The sequence below is a fragment of the Pinus tabuliformis genome, chromosome X (genome assembly GCF_031772625.1).
Source record: "Pinus tabuliformis cultivar Carrire ecotype Pingquan chromosome X, CPIR1, whole genome shotgun sequence".
Lineage (NCBI taxonomy): Eukaryota > Viridiplantae > Streptophyta > Pinopsida > Pinales > Pinaceae > Pinus > Pinus tabuliformis.
In genome coordinates this window covers 1,471,869,187-1,471,895,252 of record NC_142308.1, presented here as the reverse complement: position 1 = coordinate 1,471,895,252, position 26,066 = coordinate 1,471,869,187, and positions in this window count along the sequence as shown.

Here is a 26,066-nt window from a genome sequence, read left to right as displayed (position 1 = left end):
TTTACCAGTTCCTTTTGAGGTATGTTGATGAGTATGAGTTATTAGTGGAAGAGGGTGAAGATGCTTGTGAAGAATATGGTGGAGAGGGTGGAGGTTTACCTCCATTTCCAATACCTCCTCCTCTTGAAGAAACTTCTCCTTTGGGAGTCTTGGAGCTTTCACCCTGTAGTCTAGTATTCCTCTCTTCATAGAGGACCTTCACCATCTCTATCATATCAAAGAAAGACTTCCTAAAGACCTTCTCATCCTCTGTCATGTTTGTAGGCTCTCCTTCATGAGACATGCTCACTGAAGTCTCAACTGCAACTTGAGGAAGAACTGGTGGTGGAGATTGTGGCAACCTTGCACTCCTTCTCCTTGACCCAACTTCAGGGCTTTCAACTAGCTTCCCTTCTCCTCTCTTGAGCTTCAACCTTGTAAGCATGACATTCACTTGCAAACAGTTAAATCCTTCTTGCACAAAGAAAACCAAGAGCTCTGATACCAAACTTGATCTGATTGGGAAAATTAGTTTTGTTGTGCTAAATTCATTTTCAGAATATGTTAAAAGTGCTTAAGGATTCATGAGGTTAATTGCAAGTTTAAAACATGAGTTTTTGATTGTTTTAATGTGAAAACTATCATAAAGAATGACTAAAAAGCAACATATAACAGACATAAACACCACCATAAACAATATCACAATAAAACACGAAGAAGGAGTTCACCCCTCCTGGGCTATGTCTTCTTGGTCCAACTTCCAATGGCTTGACCCTCTCTATTATGCTAAAAAATGTGAATAATGAGTTTGCAATGCTCAAAAATCTTTGAAACCTATTCCATTGGCTCCGGAATGCCCAAAAATTCCTGTGTAACCTCTTTCTGCTCCTGATTTGATAAAAAACTAAAGAAGTTATGACCTTTCCAAGTTTTCTACTAATCGCACTACAAATTCCCCAAAATCCGGCACCATCCTACAAATTTACCCCAAAACATGCTAACGGAGCGAAAATTTCGCCGAATTTCAGGTGAAATTGTTGGATGCTTTAAATAGCCTCTAACTCCTTAATTTTGAAAAATTTGTGCCATATGGGGGCCATGTTCCCGGGGCTAACGACAACAACCTGCCCCCGCCGACCGAGCCCCCACTCCCCCTCTGTTGGTGGTCGCATGCATGTGGCATGTCTAAGGGCTGGCCCTTCCTTGGAATGGCACATTCATTAAATTCAAATATACGTCGTGGTCCATTATGGTTAAGACCTAATGCTATGGTGTATTGCTACAGGCTTTGGACTTATGTTGTGAGGTCACGAGCTCGACCCCCTCTATTTCTGTTGCTCAGACTTTGACCCAATATTTTGGTGGCCCTTGGGTTGCCACGTGGCAACCTTTCTCTAGGCCACATTTCAGCCCATGGTTGGCCACCAACCACCCAATAAAAAATGTTGAACTACAACCAATAACAAAATTCCACTTGTCACAACATGATTCACTGATCATGTTGACCAGTCAAAGTGCCACATAGACGTGCACAGTCAGTGCCATGTCAACAATACAGACTGTTGACTGGGCTGTCAATTTTTTACAAAAATTCGTTTGTTTGGGAAAATGAAAAAAACATAATTCTAGGAGCATATTGTGTTTGTTTTTCACAAAACAAGTTGCGTTGAATTCAAGATGATGATCACTACACGGTCGTTCAGGTTCCACACTGATTTGACAACTTTGAATTTTGAGCTACTTTTTGAGCACCTGATCAGAAATGCTTCAGTTTTAAATATTGCAGATCCAAACAAAGAGTTTGTGGTATGTACATATGCTTGCAAGAGAGGGCTTAATGGAGTCCTTATATAGGAAGGACATGTAGTATGCTATGAATAAAGGAAATTGAATGAGAATGAGCATATTATCCAACACATGACCTTGAGTTGGTAGTGATCATCCATCCTTTGAATATGTGGAGGCAATATCTTCTTGGCAGGCTATTCATCTTTATGAGTGATCACAATGGATTTAGGTATCTATTTTACCAATCGAATCTAAATTCCAGGCAAGCTATATGGTTGGCCATGATCAGTGAGTTCAACTTTGAGATCATGTACATTAAAGATAAAGAGAATAGGGTCGTAGATGATCTTAGAAGGAAAATATTTGTAAATCACATAACAACTATGAGTTCTTATGGGACAGATCTATAACATCATATCTTGCAGGATGGACAATAGGATGACAGGTATATGGAGCTTATGCACAAGTTACAACAGGGTATAGGTGATCAATATGTGGACTATCGTCTCACATCAAATGGCTTGATCAGATTTAGGGATAGGATATATGTGTAGACAACAGTGACCTCAAGAAGATTATCTTGAGGGAAATTCATGCTAAGCCATATTCAGGTCACCTAGGATATCAAAAGACATTGAAAACAATGAAGAAGTTTTCTTATTAGAGGAATCTAAAGGGGGAAGTGGCAGAGTTTGTGGCTAGATGTTTGGATTGTTAGGAGGTGAAGGCAAAGTGTAAACATCCAAGTGGATTACTTCATCCTATTCCAATTCCAGACTGGAAGTGGAAGGTCATTTCCATGGATTTCACTATATTTTTTCCTATGAAATCTAGACAACACGATTCTATCATGGTTGTGGTTGACAAGTTGGCAAAGGTAGCCCACTTCATTCCAGTGAAGTCTACATATTTAGCTAATTATGTAGCACATGTCTTCATCATAGATGTATTAAGATTGCATGGTGTACCAAAGAATATTACCTCTGACACGGATTCCAAGTTCACTTCTAGATTTTGGAAATAGTTACTTGCAGGTTTGGGTATAGACTTGGCCTTCAATACAACTTATCATCCACAAACAGATGGAAAAATAGAGAGGGTCAACAAGGTATTGGAATATATGTTGAGGATGTATGTGATGCATTAGCAATAGAAGTGGGAAGAGTATCTTCCACTAGTTGAGCTCGCTTACAAAAATGGACATTAGGAATCTTTGAGGATGAGTCTGTTTGAGGCATTGTATAGGAAAAGTTTAATAATACCATCCAATGAACATGGTGTTGATTGGACCGGACATGTTGGTAGAGATGGAACAGGAGATGCAAGTTATCAAGAAGAATCTAAAGGCATCACAAGATAGACATAAGAGTTATGCAGATCATAATAGGTCGTTTAAGGAGTTTTAGGTTCGGGAATAGGTGTACTTGCACATCAAGACCAATAAGAGCTCCTTAAGGATTGGATCACCCATCAAGATGGCACCTCGATTTTGTAGACCTTTCAATATTCTTGAGAGGATTGGACCAGTATCTTATCAACTTGCACTTCCTTCGACAGTGAAAGTCCATAATGTTTTCCATGTGTCATTGATTAAGAAGTATGTTAGAGATGTTGATCATGTGATTGACTGATCTATATTGCAGGTGGAGCCAGAAGGATAATTCCAGCCAGAAACTGAGTGCATTTTTTCATACAAATATGCTCATGTTCTGGAACCGAGAAATCGAGCAGGTTAAAGTGCAGTGGAAGAACTTTAGGGCCAATGAAGCTACATGGGATATGGTTGATCATATGAGGGATATGTATCCTTCATTATTTGCTAGTTGAGTGAATGTTTTTGGCATATGTTTTAATGTGATGTTTTGGTATATGTACATATGTATATGGATGTAAATATCGCCCATGAGTTGTGTTATAAATCTCCAATAAGCGGTATGGGTGTCATGTCATTATGGTTGTCATGTTGTCGTGTTTCTCATGTTGTTTTGCTTATGAGCATGATGAACATTGTAAATACTACAATGAGCTAAGTTATAAAGCTCCATGGGTAGTATGTTTTGATTTTCAACAATCTTGTTGATGGTAGGTGTCATTGAACACCGAGGACGGTGTTCCCCCAAGGGGGAGGGTTCTGTAAAAACCCTAGTAAAAAATCCGTGTAATAAAGTTTATAAAGGAAAAATAATAACCAAGGCCATGGGACATGTATTCCAAGATGAATGTTGGGCAAAAACACATAATATGGGGATCACTTGTGATTAATTAATGACTATGGAAATTAGAAAATGTAATGGAAAAGGCTTTGGAGAGGAAAAGTGTCATTAATTGGCATTGTATTTATGAAAATAATGGAAATTAGGAGAAAATGGAGGTGAAAGGTCACAGGTTGCATGTGAGGAGGAAAATGAAGGAAAATAATGGAAAATTGAAGAAATTAGAGACCTCGTTAATAAAAAGGCTCATGAGGATCAGTTGATATACTTTTGTCAATTTTAGATTGGATCTCTCTATTATACTCTCTCTCTCTCTCATAATCTTGGACACTTAGATTTTTCTTGGAGCACTCTTGGAGGAGTGTGGAATACTTGGAGTTTTGGAGAAAGAAGGCAAAGGAAGGGTAGGAAAGCACAAGAGGGCAGTGGGATCGGCAACTACAACAGGTTTTGTTTGCAGGTACTGAGTTGCATATATGATTTCCTTGCTAGTTTTGGCATGCATGGCACACACATGTGGTTTGTTGGTTATGATCTGTCGTTGAAATGGAGGATTGTCAGGATTGACGGTGGATTTTCCTAGCCTTTCCATTTCCTGAATATCAATGGTGTTGTCGGTGTCTTTCCTTTTATTTTCTAGTTGGTTCTCATGTTCCTTATGGTTGTGGGTTGAGTTACTAGTTTCTGGAAGCCTTGGTTGGACAAACGCTCTGGAAGCCCTATAACAACTTGGGTTGAGTTACTAGTCTTGGAAGCCTTGTTTGGAAAAACACTCCCTTGGTGGGTTGAGTTACTAGTCTTGGAAGCCATGGTTGGAAAAGCACTCTAGATGCCCAACAACAGTTATGGTTTGAGTTACTAGTCCTCGAAGCCTTGGTTGGAACAAATGCTCTGAAGCCCTAGACAACTTGGGTAGAGACCAATTTAGTGATGGTTAGTGATGTTCGACCATGAGGTAGAATCACTAGTTTAGGGTTGAGGTGGTTTGGCCTCTTGGAGACTTGGTTTGGTTTTGTTGTATTTTTTCCACGAGATCCCACATTCATGCTTGGAATATTGCATAGGGGTGATTCGCTGAAAGAGAGAATTGGTTTAGCCAATTTATGGTCGGGTGGTACGTGGAAGTCCCAGACCTAGTTGCATTTTCCATATGTTAAGAATAGTTTCTTTCCTCTTATATTTGATGGGTAAATATACTTGTTTATATGTGGTTTTTCTGGTTGTTATATCCTAGTTATTTGTTTTGGTTATATGTTGGTTATGAGCATGTTTTATGACAGACTTAATGTATGGATCCCATCATGTTTTGATTTGAAAATGAATGAACAATGAATATATGACCTAATAGATGATAATGCAACTATTTTGATAAGGCATCAGTGCTTCCTTACGATTCTTAGATAAGTATGAGACCCCTATGCTCATATATGTTGTTGTGACCTATAGAATGCATATTTGTGACATGTTTAACAAAATGGATTTCATGGCTAGTAGGGTCTAATCAAGTCATTGATCAAATGATTTTATTAATACTATTTTTTTGATGTTATTAATAATTTCCAAAGTGTTCATGAAGTTCTGGGTAGTGGCTTGAGTCATGGCCTTGAAAAAGTGGCACAAAATATGGGGTCGTTGGCTCAGAACTAGTTGAAAAAGTCCACAGTCGCTAACATGACCTTGTTGTGGGAGTGAATGGAAGGCCTCAGTCACATGAATGCTTGTCATGGGAGTGGATGGGGGTCTAGGTTAATGAAATGTCAAGTTGTCTTAGGGGTTGATCACCTGGAAAGGTTGGTTGGCTCCTAGAGGTTATGTAGCCTGTGTGGAAGGTTAGAATGGTTTGGTTTGGTCGATTCCACTTCCTTAATTGTACATGGGTATTTGAATCACATCATAGTAGCCTCTCATCACATGTTTACCCTAGTGGACTGGTTAAATTAGGTAAAAGTGGGAGGAGGATGTTATAGAAAAAGGCATTAATATATTTGTTATTGTATACTAGAGAGTGTATACAATTTTGTATGAGTAGGCAAGACTCTTTTTTGGGAATTGTGCAAGAAAATAGGGGCTTCTCCTCTTATTTAGTATCCAATTTCATTAGGAATTGCACGAGGAAATAGGAGGAGTAGGAGGCCAATATTTGGTTGTCTTTTGTAGAGCAGTCTCAGGAGGAGGAGATCATAATTGCAGTGCAGGGTGTGCTTCATTTGTGAAGCAGTCATTGTAATTGATCATTTTTTTATTATCTAATATAATATAAATAGAGGATGGGTTTTTCCCCATTGGGTTCTGATCCGAATTGGATCCATAGAAGATTTTCAAAGAACCATGACTGTATCAGGTCGAACAAATCTCTAAAGAAATCCAAAACAACGATAAAAAACACCCTGAACCAGTGGCAATGGCAGCCAGCGTGGAACGACGAACCAATGCCCATGGAGACCGCGTAGGAGGCCAAAGTAGCCCCTCAGAGCCTCGGAATGGGAAAAAGAGGTGATTTTTGATGCACGATTAGTGCTAATCGCGCATCGCTAGGTGAACAGATCCGCGAAGGAAAATCCCGAGCACTCGGTCACATGGGGGAATCGGAGGACCGCCGGTGGAAAGGGGAAAAAGCGCCAAAACACAACAGTGGGACCCACACTATGGAAACCGACGGTTTTGATCGAGGAGCCCTTAAATGATAAGAGGTTTTGGACGAAAGCGAAGTGATTCCATACAACGATCGACACATGGCAGGCGGAGGTGAGAGAAAACCGTTGTTGATTGCGCACTATCAGTCGAGCAAGTCAACCGCTTGAAACGTGCATATGATGTCAGATCTGGAGGGCCTAGATTGGACGACTGAGATCGCGCTTGATGGAAAGAAGCGGATTCAACATATAATTAAGCCGCATTTTAAAGGGATTTAGAATCCATTTGACCGCCACAGTGGAGGAAGAACACATCCACAACGTAACTGAAGAAACGAACCGATGAAGCAGGCTGGCGTTGTTTAGAGGGGGACAAGTGGACACTCCCTGAGCGTTCATGATGATGCCGAACAGGGAACTCCAAGTGCAGCTACAGAAGGTGAAGAGACAGAGGGGGAAGAGGAACCGAATAGGCATAGGGTTCGAATGGCTAAAGCCATGAATAGAGGAAGAAGACAATCAGTTGAGTAGTCAAGAAGAGACAAAAGTCGAGAGATGAAGAAGTGGAACAATGAACCCAGAGAGGAGGACTAAAAATAGAGAACAGTAAAGAAAAGGAGAAGAGACAGAGGGCCGAGCTAACCAGCGGCAGCATCGAGAACTAGAGAGCTTGAAGATTCAAGCCTTCCCATAGAGGAATATGTCCGGATTGAGCATCACATTTGTCTCTTTCCATGGTAGAAGAGAAGGTCACAGAGCTGGTAGGTAGAAGAAGAGTCTGTGTACTCCAGTGGCTTGGGGAATCCAAGAACCACCCTGCCAAGCAAAACCTACTTCAGGTGAACTCACTTTGAGTCCCTGTATTGTAATTTCTCTGCTTAAAGACACAATAAAACAAGGCCACCACTAAAATCTGGACCGGAGACGTAGCCCTGGAGAATAGGGTGAACTCCTTATTAAAATTGTTTGTGTCTTTGTGTTGCTTATTGTATTTCTCTGCTGTCTTTCCATTTTATTGTCTGTGTATTGGAAATATAATCAATCCATTGTTTCAATAACACAAAACACACACAAGCACATGAGTTTGTAATACCTTAGTTTAATAAATCTTTAACTGATGTCACTCATAGGGTGAATATCAGATCAAGTGGTATCAGAGCTCTAGGCTGTAAGGTTAGACAAGCTTGTGTTGGTTTAGCTATGAATGCTCACAAGATCAAAGCTCAAATTAGGAGAAGGAGAGTTGGTGGAAACTAATCCTGAAATTGGGAGAGTCTATCCTTGAAAGACAATGTCAGAGGAAGGTTCTGTAGGGCCAGACCCTCAATTCATAGAGAGTTTCCTAGCTATAAAGTCTATGGTTGAAGAAATGTACAGAGACTTTAGAAAGCAAAAGGTGGAAGATGCATCAGGCTCTAAGCAAGAGAAAGAAGAAGATGAGTCTCACTTCCATGACAACTCCAAAGGAAAGGGGAAAGAGGAAAGCTTTCTCACACCTCCTAATAGCCCTGTGCATAATAAGAAAGCATCTTTGATTAAGCTAGATGTTAAATTTGATTTGCCTATATATGATGGAGAGCTAAATGTTAAAAAATTGGACAATTGGATTAGACAAATTGATGTGTATTGCAGGGTACAAAACATAAACTCAGACAAGAGTAAGATTCAGCTGGCAAGCCTACGCCCAGGAGGCACTGCCTTGGTTTGGTGGGAAGGCAGAATCCAAGTTGATATGAAAAGACTTGGCAAGACCATCTCTGTCTGGAGTGAATTTGTTGCTACAATCAAAAAGCAGTTCTATCCATTGGCCTACATGCAACAAGCCATGATGAGTTGGAAAACTCTTTGATAGTTAAAAGGGAAATGTGTGCAAGAGTATAATCAAGAATTCAGAAAGAGAGCATTGATGTTGGGTATCTCATTAGACTCACTAGAGACTCTTTTGAAGTACATTGGTGGTCTACACAGCTACATGAGGCATACCATCCTCATGTTTAATCCCACTAGTATAGATGAGGTATCTGTGCAAGCTACTCATCTAGAAGCTAGAGGAAAGAATGGCAATCCAGAAGTTGGGGGACCATCCCAACCCACTGTAAGCAAGAGCAAGGAGAAAAGAAAACAGAAGTGGAAATCAAGGAAGGCTAACACTGCACAGAAAGCCAAAGCTTCATGCACTCACTGTAAAAAGGAGGGGCATGATGATGAGCATTGTTGGAATCTGCATCCAGAGCTGAGACCTAAGAAGTTTGAGGGCAAGAAGAAGAAGACATCTGCAGCTATTCAGAGAGATTTGGGGTCAAATTCGGGAGATGAAACAACTATAGCAGCCACAGGTATAAAAGATAAGAATTCTGAAGCATCTACTCATAATTATGCTCAATATATTATTGATGAAGAAAATGAGAGAAAAAGACATGAGCTTTTCCATATTCAAGTTATTTCCAAAAGTCTAAAGATTGATACTTTGTTTGATAGTGGCTCACAAGTAAATTTGATTTCTGAAGCGATTGTAAAGAAATTGGGATTAGCAACTACACCTCACAAGAAAACATAGCCATTAGGATGGTTGAATGATAAAGCACAACTACAAGTGACTAGACAGTGCAAACTCAAGTTTTCTTTTAGGCCAGCATTTGTAGATGAGGTTGAGTTAGACATAATTCCTTTGGATATATGTGGAATTGTTTTAGGAAGTCCTTACTTGTATGATAGGAAGACTATTTTATATAGAGCTGAGAACAAGTATCTACTTGTTAAAGATGGAATCGAATACTTTGTAAGAGCTCATAAGCTCAAGAATAATTATACTCTCATAAACTCAGGACAGATGAAAAGAATGATAAATTCATGTAAACAATTCTTACTGATGGTTGTAAAGGAAAAGAAACCTGATAGAACTAATGTATTTGAGGGCTATAATGCTGAACAACAAGCTGATATAGAAAAGGTTGTTTTAGATCATGATGTCTTGTTTCAAGAACCTAAAGGTCTACCACCCAAAAAGGGAATAGTACATGATATTATTTTGTAGCAAGATGTTCCATTGCCTAACATTGGGATGTACAGGTTGTCTTCTTTAGAGAATGCTGAAATCAAGAAGCAGGTGTAGGCATTGCTCGAGAAGGGCTTCATCAGGCCTAGCACATCACCATGTGGGTCACCAATTGTTTTGGTGAGAAAGAAAGATGGCTTGTGGAGAATGTGCATAGATTACCGAGCACTGAATAAGATAACAATAAAAAATCGCTATCCCCTTCCTCGCATAGATGATCTTCTAGATCAATTAAGAGAAGTTGTTTATTTCACCAAGTTGGATTTTCACAGTCGATACCATCAGGTCAGAGTTGCAGAGCAAGATGCATGGAAGACTGCTTTCAAAACAAAGCAGGGATTGTATGAATGGCTGGTTATGCCTTTTGGCTTAACTAATTCTCCTGCTACTTTCATGAGATTAATGAATGATGTACTCAGACCTTTTCTTGATGATTTTGTTATTGTGTATCTGGATGACATTCTGATTTTTAGTAAAACGTGGGAAGAACATTTAAAGCATGTTAAGCAGACATTAGATGTTTTCAAAATTTATGTTAAACTCTCAAAATGTGAATTTGGCAAAACATCTCTAAACTACTTGGGTCATATAGTAGGGGGAGGTGAATTGAAGATAGATCCCTCTAAAGTAGCAGTCATTGTGAATTGGCCTAAACCCAAGTCTACTACAGAAGTGAGAAGCTTCCTAGGAGCAACACAATATTGGAGGAAGTCCATTTCTAACTTCTCCTCGATTGAAACTCCCTTACATGCTTTAACAGGATTGACTAAGGTGTTTCAGTGGGGAGGCAAACATCAGAAAGCCTTCAACACCTTGAAAGAGAAAATAAGTACAACACCTATACTAGCACTGCCAAATCTACAAAGACCGTTTGAGATCCAAACTGATGCCAATGACTATGCCATGGGAGCAATGTTGACACAGCACGACAAACCCATATGTTATCATTCTAAGACTTTTAATCTTACAGTAGTTAACTATCCTACATATGATAAAGAATTGTATGCATTAGTTCAAAGTGTGAAAAAGTGGAAACATTACTTAATGGGCAAAGAGACAGTGATACATACTGATCCTTAACCACTTCAATAGCTACACTCCCAAACTAAGTTGTAGCAATCAAGATATTACAGATGGATGGGTTTTCTACAACAGTTTCACTTAGTCATTAGATATAAAAAGGGCATACATAACAAGGTTGCAGACATGTTATCTAGACCCATTATAAGTGCATCTACCATACTTAAGCACAATCCTATGCTACATGAAAGCTACATAGAACAATATGCTCAGGATATGGACTTTAAAGATGTATATGCAACTTTGAGTCAAGGAAAAAGAGTAGAAGAATTAGACTATCATATAAAGGACCAACTCTTATACCATTGTGGGAAACTCTGCATTCCACAAACTGAGAGGATAAAGATAATTAGGGAAGCACATACTTCTCTGATATCAGGTCACTTTGGGGTAAGTAAAATAGTTTCACAACTGCAAAGATTCTACTATTGGCCGAAAATGAATGAGACAGTTTCTAGATATGTAAGAGGGTGTGCCATGTGTGCCAAAAGCAAGCCCAACAATAGAAAACTAGGCTTGTACACTCCATTGCCAGTTCCTTCTCACCCTTGGGAAAGTGTTTCCATGGATTTTGTTGGAGGACTGCCTAAATCTAGGAAAGGTCATGATTATCTATATGTTGTTGTGGATAGGTTCAACAAAATGTGTATTTTGATACCTTGTAGTAAAAAAATCATAGCTAAATACTCTGCAAAATTGTTCTTTGAACATTTATGGGTTCATTTTGGATTACCCACTTCCATTGTATCTGATCGAGACACTCGATTTATGGGGAAGTTTTGGTCTAATCTGTGGGAACTGATGGACACCAAGTTGAAGAAAAGCACAACTTTTCATCCAAAAACAGATGACCAGACATAAGTAGTAAATAGGACAGTGATCCAGTTACTGAGAGGTTATTGCAAAAAACATCCTAAGCTTTCAAGGGATGAACACTTGTGTTATGAGCAACATGCTTACAACAGAGCCAAACACTCTTCTACACAGAGATCTCCTTTTGAGACCTGCTTTGGTTTCACACCAAGGTCTCCTTTGGATTTTGTCTTTGGTAAAGATACCATGGTTGATGGACACAGTGATGTGGACAAGGAAACCAGGTTCATTGAACAGATCCAAGAGATCCACCAGGTAGTACAGGAACAACGGGAAAAGAGCTAGGCCAAGTACAAGGCTAGGAATGATAAGCATTGGATGGAGCATATTTTTCAAGTTGGAGACCAAGTCTGGTTGTATATCAACAAGGACAGGATGCAAGGTGAAGATAAAAAGCTAAAGCCTATCAGGTATGGACCTTTTAGGATACTTGAGAAGATTGGTGAAAATGCTTTTCGCCTTGATTTGCCAGCTTACATGCACATCTACTTAGTCGTAAATGCAGATTGCTTGAGACTATTTGAACCTTCAATGATTGAGGACCTTGAAGAGAAAATTCAATTGCCTTCTATTGATGACCTGCTACCTGAATACCTCAATGAGTTGTAGGAAGACACAGTGCTGGATAGGAAGGTGAGGAGAACGCATAGGGGAGATGTTGAGTTCCTCAGGATTGGGCTCAAAGGTTCAAAGTCGAGCAGCGCAAAGTGGATTGAGGTTGGACAAGTGAAGAACCAATATCCTCACTTAGTCGATGCTTGAAAACCAACTTTTGGTGGTCCAAAAGATTTTTCAGTGGGAAGGCTGTGATCCGAATTGGATCCATAGAAGACTGTCAAAGAACCATGACTGTATAAAGTCGGAAAAATCTCTAAAGAAATCCAAAACAACGGTCAAAAACACCTTGAACCAGTGGCAATGGAAACCAACATGGAACAACGAGGACCTCGGTCAAAGCACGCTGATCGAGGCCCATGGAGACCACGCAGGAGGCCAAAGTAGCCCCATGGGAGCCCCGAAATGGGAAAAAGAGGTGATTTTTGATGCACGATTAGCGCTTAGCGCTAGTCGCGCATCGTAAGGCGAACAGGGCCGCGAAGGAAAAGCCCGAGCACTCGGTCACATGGGGGAACCGGAGGACCGCAGGCGGAAAAGGGAAAAAGCACCAAAACACAATGGTGGGACCCCCGCTCTGGAAACCGGCGGTTTTGATTGGGGCACCCTGAAACGGTAAGAGGTTTTGGACGAAAGAGAAGCGATTCCATACAACGATCGACACGTGGTAGGCGGAGCTGAGAGAAAACCGCCTTTGATCACGCGCTATCGGGCGAGCAAGTCAACCGTGTGAAATGTTCGTACAGTGTCGGATCTAGAGGGCCTAGATCAGATAGCTGAGATCATGCCCGATGGAAAGAAGCAGAATCAACAAAGAATTAAGCCGCGTTTTAAAGGGATTTGGAATCCGTTTGACCGCCATGGTGGAGGAAGAATGCATCCATGACATAACTGAAGAAATGAACCGACGAAGTAGGCTGGCGCCATTTAGAGGAGGACAAGTGGCCACTTCTTGAGTGTTCATGATGACGCCGAACAGGGAACTCCAAGCGCAGCTGCAGAAAGTGAAGAGATATAGGTGGAAGAGGAACCGAACAGGCATAGGGTTCGAATGATCTAAAGCCATGAACAAAGGAAGAAGAAAGTCAGTTGAATAGTCGAGAAGAGACAGAAGTCAAGAGACGAAGAAGTGGAACAGTGAACCCAGAGAGGAGGACTGAACACAAAGAATAGTAAAGCAAAGCAAAAGAGATAGAGGGATGAGCTGACCAGCGACAACATCGAGCACCAGAGAGCTTGAAGATTCAAGCCTTCCCATAGAGGAATCTGTCTGGACTGAGCGTCACATTTGGATCTTTCCACTATAGACCAGAAGGTCACAGAGCTGGTAGGTAGAAGAAGAGTCTGTGTACTCTAGTGGCTTGGGGAATCCAAGAACCACCCTGCTAAGCAAAACCTGCTTCAGGTGAACTCACATTGAGTCCCTGTATTGTAATTTCTCTACTTAAAGACACAATAAAACAAGGCCACCACTGAAAGCTGGACCAAAGACGTATCCCTAGAGAATAGGGTGAACTCCTTATTAAAATTGTTTGTGTCTTTATGTTGCTTACTGTATTTCTCTGTTGTCTTTCCATTTTATTGTCTATGTATTGGCAACCTGATCGATCCGTTGTTTCAATAACACAAAACACACACTAGCACATGAGTCTGTAATACCTTAGTTTAATAAATCTTTAACTAATGTCACTCATAGGGTGAATATTAGATCAGGTTCCCCTGTAAAGTCATTGTGTTCCTTGTGTTTTTATGGTTGCATGTTATTGAATTTGTTTCTATCGTGTATTTTCCTTTCCACATAATAGTAGAAGACATTTGTGTTTGTTAATTTTAGTTCGATTTCATTAGCAGTAGCAAATTTATTGCAATTTATACATTGTTGTCGCAATTTCAAGTTTTTGTTAACTACCATTGTTTCCTTCTTTGTTGATGCTCTCGTCAACCTTTGTTGTGTGCTTGGGTGATGATTTTTTGATGTGGCTTATGTGGTCTACTTGCCTAAGTTTGTCGTCACATCATGCTATTTTGTAGGTTTTGTCGTCATCGTCGTTGGTTGGGGTCTGTTGTAGCTATGTCATGGTGTTTCTTTCAACTACATGGGTGGTGATTTCCTATTGTTTCTTTCCTTCGTCTGCTATCGTGATCCTACACGGCTATCATTTTGGGGCTGACTATACGAACATTTCAACATTTGTCATAAGGGTTTTTCGGCCCATATAATTTTTAGATAAACCCTTCAGTCTTGTATGCAGGCCCTTTGAGCCCTATTTTTAAATAATTGGACTATTTATTGTTTGGTTTGTTCCTATTAGGATTTGGTTTTGGTTCAATCATTTATGCATTATAGATTTTTCATATGGAACCCTGGGGCCGACTTATTTTTTTTGTATTTTCTCGATTGGGGAGCTGATTTTTTATGTGCATAGGGCTTGTATTTTTTCAATGTCATGTGGTGTATATCCCAAATGTGTTTATCATATAAAAAATGAAATGTTGTCTTTCGTTTGGATAAATAAAATTATGTGTGTCTATTTCTCCAAGAAAAAAATTTATTGAAAATTTCAAGGGCGAAATTTCATGCATGGGTGAAATTAGCGTTTTTTTTGGTTGGGTGAATATTTTACAAAGAGGAGTTTGACTATGCATCACCCAATATTTATTTAAAAAAAATATTTGTAAAGTCATTATCCCATGGGAATTTGATGGGGGAGAGTTGAAAATTTGATTTCTCCTTGCAAAATTCAAAGAAGATCCTCCCATTCGCCCTATTTTTTGGGTAATTGAAATTATCGAGATATAATTCACCCTAATTTTATGGGAATACCAATTAGTTTGATTTATTCCACCTTCTGGAATTCATATTCACTCTTTTCTATTTTTTTCATCCGCCCATATTTGTTGGAATGTGATTTTTTCTAGTAAAATGTAGCCTACACTTCATGGAATTAGGGGTTTATAGGAGAGACATTCCATCCCTATTTAAAGGACCATGGAAATGGAGGTTGAACCAAAATTTAGATCAAATTTTCAATTGTTCCTCGCTTATTTAGTAAATAATAAACACACAAGGCTTCAACCTTCTACATTTTAATTTATAAAGCATACATGTCCCTATTCTTTGAATGTTCAAATGAAGAATGGATAATACTATAAAATATTTACCTTCAGGAATTTATTTTGAGCTAAACTATTATGATTTTTGCTTATTCTAATAGTAGGGGTGACCAATGAAGCTTTATATAAATAGTAAACATTGCATCTAGGTACAAAATGAGTACTTAGTAAAAAATTTTGAGCTAAACTATTGTGATTTTTGCTTATTCTAATTGTAGGGGCAACCAATGAAGCTTTATATAAATAATAAACATTGCATCTAGGTACAAAATGAGTACTTAGTCGAAGAATATGCAAGATCAAGGCCCATTAGGGGAATTTAGAGGTCTAAAATGGGCATCCTAAGGAAACTAATAAAACAAGAGTTAAAATAATGAAATAAAGAGTTATGAATTTTTAAAGAAAAAGAAAGGAAACTACTTTTTTATTGTATTTTTGTCTTATTTTCTCATAGGTTCACTCAAATATCAAGTGTAGACACCCGTTGGATGTGAAATTAAATTCCACATCCAACGAGTATTTGAACACACTTTTTTTCATGTATTTTCATTTTTTTCGATGTCGGTATACTCAGAAGTATGCAGAGTGGGTACTTGTTGCATCTGGAATTTAATTCCGCATCCAATGGGTGTCTACATTTGACATTTGAGTGAACCTACAAGCAGATAAGCTGAAAATAAATTGAGAAAAAGTAGTTTTATTGTTTTCCCTTTAAAATATTCTCCATCGGGGATGACATCGTCATCTTGAATCCTATTGGTCCTTTTAAAATTAATTTTGTTATACATTTTTTGTTTTGAGGTCCAATTTTTATGTCAAATTTCCCCTAATGATTACTAGCATGGGGTGAATTTCATTTGTATTTCTGGTCCTTGGTTTGATCATTAAAAGGAACCACTACCCCTTCCTCTAACCACCCCGAGATCCTCACACCTTGTTCACCTAGCTCCTTCACAAGATCACTCAGAATCTCCATCAAACAAAATCTCCATAATTATTTCCTTCAATGATCTAAACCTAGGATGCATAAGCTTATTGATATCCTATGCAATGTCCCATCAACCTAAATCATTCAAACCTCTAAAAGATCACTAGAGAAGTCCATAGTTTTATCCCCATAGGTGATCCTTCCTTTTGCGTAGCCTAGCCTTTACCAACCGTTAATGAAGATAATTACACTTTGAATACACTTGAAAAACCATTTCTACTATGGAACCCTCAAGGGAAAACATAGAGTATATCAAGCCAAGTCTTTCCTAAATAAAATTGCTGCACATTAGCCACTAGTAGTATATTTCCTTTGAATATGTGAAGCATTGAAACTTCCCTGAGGATTCCAATAAAAGTGTTTTCTTCTCCTAACTAAAATTGATTCACATGAGCCACCAATAATATGTCTCCTTTGAATAGGTGAAGCCTTGAAACTTCCCTGAGAATTCCAATAAAAAGTGTTTTATTCACATATATTTGCTCAAAAAATTCAATATTTTTTTATTCCTTCATTCGATTTTTTATTGTTATTATTAGTAAAATTTTGGAGTTAGATTAGATGTATAATAATTATGTAGTGCCATTATCAATAGTAGGTCAATGATGGGATTGTATTGAATTTTTTTACATAAAATATGAAAAAATGGCATGCTCTCTACCTAGGCATAATAGAGCAATAGGTAAAGAAGAACCCTAGACACCAATTCTAACAAATCAGACCATCCATATCATGGTATTCGATGCGATCAATGGTTGTAAGAATAGAGTCCTTGCAATTTTTTTCGCTAAAATTATATTTTCAGCCACTTGTATTTAGAAGGTGTTAACTATTTAGGTCACTGAGATATGGACTCAACTTCAAATTTTAAGAGTTACCTTTGGTGAATGATAACATTGACTTAAATTGCAAAAAAAAATTAGTATTATTGTTGAATGGAAAGTTGAAAAACCATATGATTTTAGTATGAATTATGCAATAATTTGGGTGATTGAATGCTTATTACTTGATGTAAACTAATTATAGTGAATTAACATTGAAATTTTGTTCTTGTTATTCATAATATGTAGTGAAATTGTTCATTGTTTAATATGCAATTTGATGGTAAAAGTATCAATTTAATATATGGAAAAATCAATATAAAACGGTTTATTCGAAACCAAAATATTTTTGTCAAAAGTTTAGATAAAAGAAAATAATTAATGATGCACATTGGCCATTAGCACCATCCCATGCATTTTACATTTGGAAAATTTGTTGAATTGTATATCTCTACTTCTTGTTACACTTGTTATGTGAAGAAAAAATTGCATCAATTGATAGAGTAAATTACTATAATTGGCCATTTTGATGATTTGTATTTAAGATTGGAAAGTTGTTGAATTTCTCTCAATGTCATGGTTACAATGTGAGCTTTTGTTGTCCTTCTATTGAAAACTTTCAAGTTGACGAGTTTGCAATCAAGTGCCTTGTATTTTAGAAATTTCTTAGAATTTATGTATGTTATATGTGAAACTGTTCTCGGTTGGAGTTATTTATGGATGAGGTTTTCCTACAAAGTTGTCATATTAATGTTATTATACAATAAAATTTTGTGATGGTTAAGATCATTTATTTGGCATGGATTGGGCAAAAACTAGACCAAATTTCTACTTTCTACACCACATGTTTCTCTATTCTATCTTTTCCCTTCCCTTTTCAAATATGTATATTGTTGAGAACGACTATAGAAAACCCTTTGTCTTTTTTATGTGGATATAAATTCATGGGATAACATTATTTCTATGTAGGTTCTTCTTAAAACATTTATAATAGAATGTCAGGCTATAATACTACAGGTTGATATGTTGAAATTACCATTGAATTCAAATCTTCCATTCAGTTTGTTGAGGTTGATTAGTTGATTTGGATTATAAAGATTTGTGATCTCCTTTGACATCCGTGGATAGTTGTTGTTTTTTTTAATAAATGAGGTTCATACCTAATTGAAATCCTAAGGCCCAAATGATATATTTACAAAACATATTTTGTCTTTCTAGGGCCTCCATTGATTGAAAAAATGAAGATTCAATATCAGTGATAGTAAATAAAATCATGTTTGTCTTTTTTTATATATTATTTTATTTAGGGATAGGATGAGGAAAAGATAAAGCCGAGTTAAATATATGTGAACATTTATATCTTCTTTAGTTTTAGCGTGATTGTCTTCAATAAGTATATCCTCGACAAAAAGATGTATAACTAGCTTGTTTTAGTTATCCTAAAAATGATCCACATAACATTTTGTTCGTTCCTCGCTATATTGTTAGTGAGATCCTAAAACTTGTCCAACCAATTGGAATGACAAAGAACACATCATGAGTTATACTAAGGTCCTTCGCAATGTTGAAAAGTGTAACTAGGTTCGGTCTTCATAACGACATGAGTAATTGTAATTTTATGTAATTGATGAAAAGAAGAAAAATAAAATTATTGTAATTCTTGTCTCATGGGTTTCATGAGAAACAAATTTTATTTTATTGATGGCTCCCATTGTGAGCTTTTAGGATTTGTCATCTAGTCATAAAAGTCAATTTGAGTCTATGTCATGTATGAAGGATCCTTCTTGGGCATGTTACATTTTGTATGAGTCATTATATAACTATGAAATCCCTCCAAGAGAAGCATAAGTCATCTCCTTTCAAGTTGGATTAAATAAAGATAATAATACCTCTCCAATTGAAAAATTGGCCTAGCTTGCAGTCATGTCAACTTATTTTGATGGCAAACAACTATAAATAGGGAAATTCAGATTCCATTTCAGAGACGAATTTCAGAGAAGAATTCAGTCAAGTTCTGAAGTTTAAAAGTAATGTGAATGTGATCAAGAAGGAAGCCTAAATATCAGGGAAGGGAGAAGGAAGTAGAGCGAAGTTTTAAGCATAAGTTTTTGGGTATGTTTTAGGGTGGTCTTGTTGTCACACATGTGAATAAAGAGGAGATCATTTGTTGCAGTAAGGAAGAGATCTAAGGTAACCATATTGAGATAAGTTCAAGTCTTAAGGAAGGTCGAGTTAAGCTATAAGGAGACTCCATCACAAGCAAAGTAAATCAAGGCATAAGAAAAGGTCTTATTTATAAGTTAGGATTTCTGAATTAGGACTACAAACCTAATTCTAGGACGCCAAACATTTGAATCAGAAGGAGGTTGAAGTGGAAGAGGAGTCAAGATAAAGGAAGGAGTACAAGGTTGATCCTTATCAAGGGAACTCATGTCTTGGTCTTGGAGTGGCCAATAGGTCAAGGGTCTTGGTCTTGGTATTTGTAAATTGGAATCTCTATAAGAAGAATAATTTGTTCATGGTTTTCCTCTCATGAGTGAGAGGTTTTGGCCATAGATGATACCCTATATTCAATGTCTCTTGTCTCTTTATGGTTTATGTGTTGGTAGTTGTTTGATGAAAAGGAACTATTAATCTAAGTAAAGGAAGATCATAATCTACGAAAGTGAAAAGCATTCACAAGCACTTACTAATCAAAGAGAAATAACCTAATCTCTATGCCATAGATTTCTCAACATGGTACCAGAGCTAAGGTGAAAAATTAAAGGAAGGACACCTTATGAAGGGACACACAAGGATAAAATATCGAAGAAAGCATCAAAGAAAAGATCATCTTTAAGACAATATCTACAAAGGAAGCATTATAACCCTAGATCGAAGAAGGAGTCTACAAAGAATTCTTGGGATCATCATCAAGAAAAAGAAGGCCAAGTTGAAGAGATATATGAATCAAGGTCCTTACCATTGAAGAACTCACAAAGAAGTCATCATTGATCTTCATCAAAGGATACAAATAGATCTCACTCTTTGCGGGATCAAGGATCACTCTTGAAGAAAACTACCTTCATCAAGGAGATGTTTTCTATTCTCTATATCATCATCAACATCAAGGAAGAAGAAAGGAGGAGCATCCTATCAAGTAAATATATTTATTTCCACATTTGAATCTATCAAAAAAAAAATTCAAGGAAAGAAACAATTTGGTTTGGACTTCAAACTATCTTGCTTGGAATAAAAGGACAGATATGAATCTCATTGAAAATGAGGTTATGGAACATGTCAAAGGATCTATCATTAAACTAGGAGAGGAATATGCTCAAACTCTTCCAAAGTATATGAAAGGGGAAGTTATGGGCTCAAAGGATTCTCTTAGAATCCATCAAGGATCCCCTCATCATATATGTATCTAAACTCGAAACTTCAAAAGAAACCTAAGAAAAACTAGTAGAGTTGTATTCCAAAAGCATTGTTGGAGAAATCATCTCATTAAGGAAATAAATCTACAAGTTGATGATGTCAAGGGAAGATGGAATAACCTCATACTCTATGAGGATATCTAAAATATGGGATCAAATACAAGATCTGGGAGAATTCATGTCTGATAGAGAAATGACTATAGATGTATTAATTGCACTACCAGATGAGTGGGGTAACTTTACTTCAAGTATTTATGGGAAGAAAGAAGCTACTCCATTCCAAGATCTATGGTCACTATGTAAGATTAAAGAATCTAGAATAAAGGCCAAATATAATGTGGGATAAGGTGAGAAAAATCAATCATATGCTGCAATAACAAAAAGAAAGGGAAAGTTTGGAAAGTTTGGTCCTCAGAAAAAGAAGAACATGGCTAAAATACAATGTTATGGGTGTCAATAATATGGGCACTATAAGAGATATTGTTCTAAGGTCAAGAAGGACAATAACAAAAGAGGAAGAGAATAAGCCCACATCACTAAGGAAGTGGAGGAAGTTGAAAAGAAGAAATCCAAGAAGGAGGAAGTAATAGATCTCCACTATTGAGATAGTCTTCCTCACCTAAGTTCTTTTCAAGTTCCTAAGTCTTCTGTTGTAAGATATGGCTATCATGATTCACTAAATGGGATGCATGAAGGCATCATAGAATAATTGAAAGTAAAAGCTTGAGACATCATCATAGAGAATCATTAAATATGGTTAGAATATAGCTCTTGGGAATCTCATTGAAAACATAAGTGGCAAGGTCATATAGCACAAGGTTTACCATACATATATCAAAATGAAACATCTAATGATGGGGATACTTTATATCCTCTAGATTCTCTAATGCAATCCTCATTGAAAGGTTCACCATTCATGAGGGGAAGCAAGTGTTTCATCAAGAATTCCAAACTTGTGGAATTCATGGGATGATAGTATGACGAGATAAAAGGAAGAAGCAAATCAATGGATTGAATTTCTTTCAATCAAGGAAGATGTTGCAGGAAGTATGTATGAACCAAAAGAAAAATGAGGTATGTGTGCTTATAGTCTATATTGAAAATTCACGTAATATGGTTTTAGGTAACATGGATCAATGCTCTATCTTGAGAGCATGATTAAACGAAAGGATCTCGTCCCTTAAAGGGATGAAGGAATGCATGGATCACACATTCACTAGTTGAAATCAACATAATATGTCCTCGTATGAAGTATGAGGTTCTTGACTACAATTGAGGAACTCTAATTAGAAGCTCATGGGAATGGAATGTGTGAAGGAAGGAAGGAAGAGATCATGGAATATGCAACCATAGTAAAGGAAATCAACATCCGAAAGACCAAGCAGATTTGACTAGGATATCTCCATGGAAGATATGAAGACTTTGATGGAGTCTGAAAAAGAAAGAGACCCTCGATAATATATATCTTTGGGAGATGTTTTAATATGTACATAGGATGTTGATGCAAACTAGAAGATGTCATGATGAAAGACCATCACAAAGGTAATTTTGATTTTTAATATTCATTTCTTATTTTTGAACAAATATCTGGATGGGCTTATGCGGGACTTTCGACGGAAGATCTATGGATTTCTTCCATCACCGATGCCCATGTAATAGGATGAAAGATCCTTAAGGAAAAATGGCATGAAGGAAGGCTAGATATGGACTGATAGATCACTTTCTCATGATGACATGAATAACTCATGGATGAAAGCGATGGATGGTCAGTTCCTTATGTAGAAGTCTAAAACATGAAGACACCTAGATAACGAAAATAAGTTCATGAAATCATGAGGAGGATTTCTTCAAGAAGCTGGTTGTCTCATCATCTCAACCTAAGGAGTTATTTTAGGTCCCTAATTAAGAGGGAGCTAGAAACAAGTTTATTGCTTGGAAGAAAATTGGAAATTCATAAGACACGAGGGATATTAGGTACATTCCTTCCGTAGGAATGAGTACATTCCTTTACTAGAATAGATATGTTTTCCCCAATTAAGAGGGAGAGATAGACACATATTTCTTGTCTTCACTTGGGAAGACAGAATGAAGGATTATGTAAACATTTGGCATCTGATACTCTTTGAGGATGATTTAGGGAATCCAAGATAAGAATAGTCGTAGACGACTTATATTCTTTGAGGACTGCGAATCTGAGATAAGAATAGTCCTGGTGGAACACACCGTGAGAACCCAGGTGAGGTATGTTCTGAGAGATAATGATGAGGGTTTCTATACATCATTGGTCTCACCAACATTGTGATCAGATCTCATGGAGATATAGAGTTGTTAGTCAAGGCCTTGCTATGTAATTATGCTGGTTGATATGATGCTAAACATATGGGTTACCAATCCGACTCTTCTTATGAGAAATCATTCAGATTGAGAATGACTAATTACCATTATGAATACCTCCCTAGTTAGGAGGGAGTGTCGAAAAGTGTAACTAGGTTCTGTCTTCATAACGACATGTGTAATTGTAATTTTATGTAAGTGATGAAAAGAAGAAAAATAAAATTATTGTAATACTTGTCTCATGGGTTTCATGAGAAGGAATTTTATTTTAGTGATGGATCCCATTGTGATTCTTTAGGATTTGTCATCTAGTCATAGAAGTAAATTTGAGTCTACGTCATGTATGAAGGACCCTTCTTGGGCATGTTACATTTTGTATGAGTCATTAGATAAGTATGAAATCCCTCCAAGACAAGCACAAGGAATATCCCTTTAAGTCGGCTTCAAGGAAGATAATAATACCTCTCCAATTGACACGTCAACCCAACTTGCAGTCATGTCAGCTTATTATAATGGCAAAAAACTAAATAGGGAAGTTTAGATTCCATTTTAGAGAAGAATTCAGTCAAGGTATGAATTTTGCAAGTAATATGAAGGTGATCAAGAAGGAAGCATAAACATCATCGAAGGGAGAAGGAAGTAGAGCGAAGTTCTAAGCTTCAATTTTTGGGTCTGTCTTAGGGTGCTCTTATTGTCACACGTTCAAAGAAAGAGGGGATCATCTACTGTAGTAAGGCCGAGATCTAAGGTAACCAGATTGAGATAAGTTCAAGTCTTAAGGAAGGTCGAGTCAAGCTAGAAGGAGACTCCATCACAAGCAAAGTAAATAAAGGCATAAGAAAAGGTCTTATGTACAAGTTAGGATTTCTAAATTAGGATTACAGACCTAATTCTAGGAGGCCTAAGGTTTGAAGCAGGAAGTTGAAGTGGAAGAGGAGTTGGGATAAAGGAAGGAATAAAAGGTTGAATCTTATCAAGGGAACTTGTGTCTTGGTCTTGGAGTGGAAAATAGGTCAAGGGTCTTGGTATTGGTATTTGTCAATTGGAATCTCTATAAAAATAATATTTTTTTTTTGGGTTTTACTCTCAAGAGTGAGAGGTTTTGGCCCTAACTGATAGCCCATATTCTATGTCTCTTGTCTCTTTATGGTTTATGAATTGGTAGTTGTTTGATGAAAAAGAACACTAATAATCTAAGTAAAGGAAGATCCTAATCTAAGAAAGTAAAAAGCATTCATGGGAAGTTACTAATTAAATAGAAATCACTTAATCTCTATGCCTTAGATTTCTCAACATGTAAGACCCGAAGGACATCCTATCCTTATTAATTAATTGTAAAGTTAGTTTTATGGCTCCCATGCATTGATTTATGGTGCCATAAGGCATGTTTCCATTCAAGAGTTAAATTTTACTAGCCTTTACTCGTATTTTCCTTATTTAACAATTAAATACTGACTATTTAAAAATTTGCACATCATTGATGATGCCTACTTAATTTCCAAGCCGTCGGTTTGATGGGTGACTTAAAACTTTACTTGTATCCAGATGTGTGTGTGTGTGTTTGTGGAATTTCTAATAAACTTATAGAAAACAAAAGAAGTTAGTGATTCTTTTCGCTAAGACTCCAAGATAAGTATCACACTATGCAACATCCATAGTACTAATAATTTCATATAATACTTTAAGTAAATCATATATTCATCCATAGTGTATCTTTGGAATTATTAGAAAAATATCCTCTCCATCTTCAGTCACACCATGTGATCCTACATTGTACACACTTAAGCATAAAGCATGAATATTGAAGCTTGAAGCTTAAAGGTTAAAACTCACATGACATGTTGACACCCATGGGAAATTGGTATATATATAAAACACTAACTAAATTTTATTGTTTATGCAGGTTATGTTAGAAAAAATATTGGGGGTGAGGGTGGGGCGTGAATCAGTATTTTTAATTTACTTAACTTTCAATTTCATAAATATGTATGCTATTGTCATTCATGCAACTTGTACGTGTATGTTACTCCAGTGAAACGAAACCGTGTGTATCAAGTTTACTTAATTCCATCATTGATTTAACTTGAACAAGGCATCATTGTTTCTTTAGTTCTTTACTATGCAATATCCATGAATAGTGGAGAGAATATCAACACATAATAAAACACATCAACTCATGAGGACACAAGGATTTTATGTGGAAACCCAATGTGGGAGAAAACCACCACTATTGTCGTCTATGTATTCTTCTTTTCTTATAAAGAAAACCTTCAATACATTTTTTACTAGCGTGGAATCTTACCATTACACAAGAACCCACATGTAGGAGGTTACAACCTCCACTCGTTCTCCAACACCCATTGGAAAGGAGCTCCTAGCCCCTCACTAATAGATACAACCCTCAACACCGTATGGACCATGTTTCCAAATGTTTCACATTGGATCTATTATCACCCCAAGAAAATCTCCTAGGTTGTATCTCAGAGATGCTCGGGAACATTACAAACTCAACAACAACGTTGGAAATAGGTGGATGAATGGAAGGAATGATGCATATTCAAGCCAGATAACCACTTCTACTATGCTTAACCCCAGACATGGATGAACACCCCCAGACTACAAGGCTTTAGACCACCAATTACTCACAGTTGGAGGATTAAGTGAACATGGAGAAAACTAACCACACCAGCAGATACACAAGACCATGTGATGGCCAGCTGCAACCACTAAGAAGGTTTGTAAATATATTTCCAAATGCAGAGACAAGATGACAGCTCTCTAAGCACTAAAATAACAGAAACCTACATAACACATTCAATGATACATACTAGATTCTAACACAGAGGTGGGATGACAGCCCCTCTAATGCTAAACATCAAGAGCACATGAAAAATTCATAACAGGCACAGCCTGGAACAAAGAAGAAGTGGAAAGTGAGCAATTAACAGTAAAAGAAGCTTGTATTAGCTGAAAATGAAGACCAGACGCTGCAAGTATCATAGTAGTTACAGTCTCTAGAAGTTGAATCTTACATCAAAATAACAACCATCAACCCCATTACATCTTTTTTTTTGGTATATATAGAGGTTGATTACAAAAATATCTGCTATCCTATGCGTGGAGGGGTCATAATGGACCACCAACCACCTTAACTCTT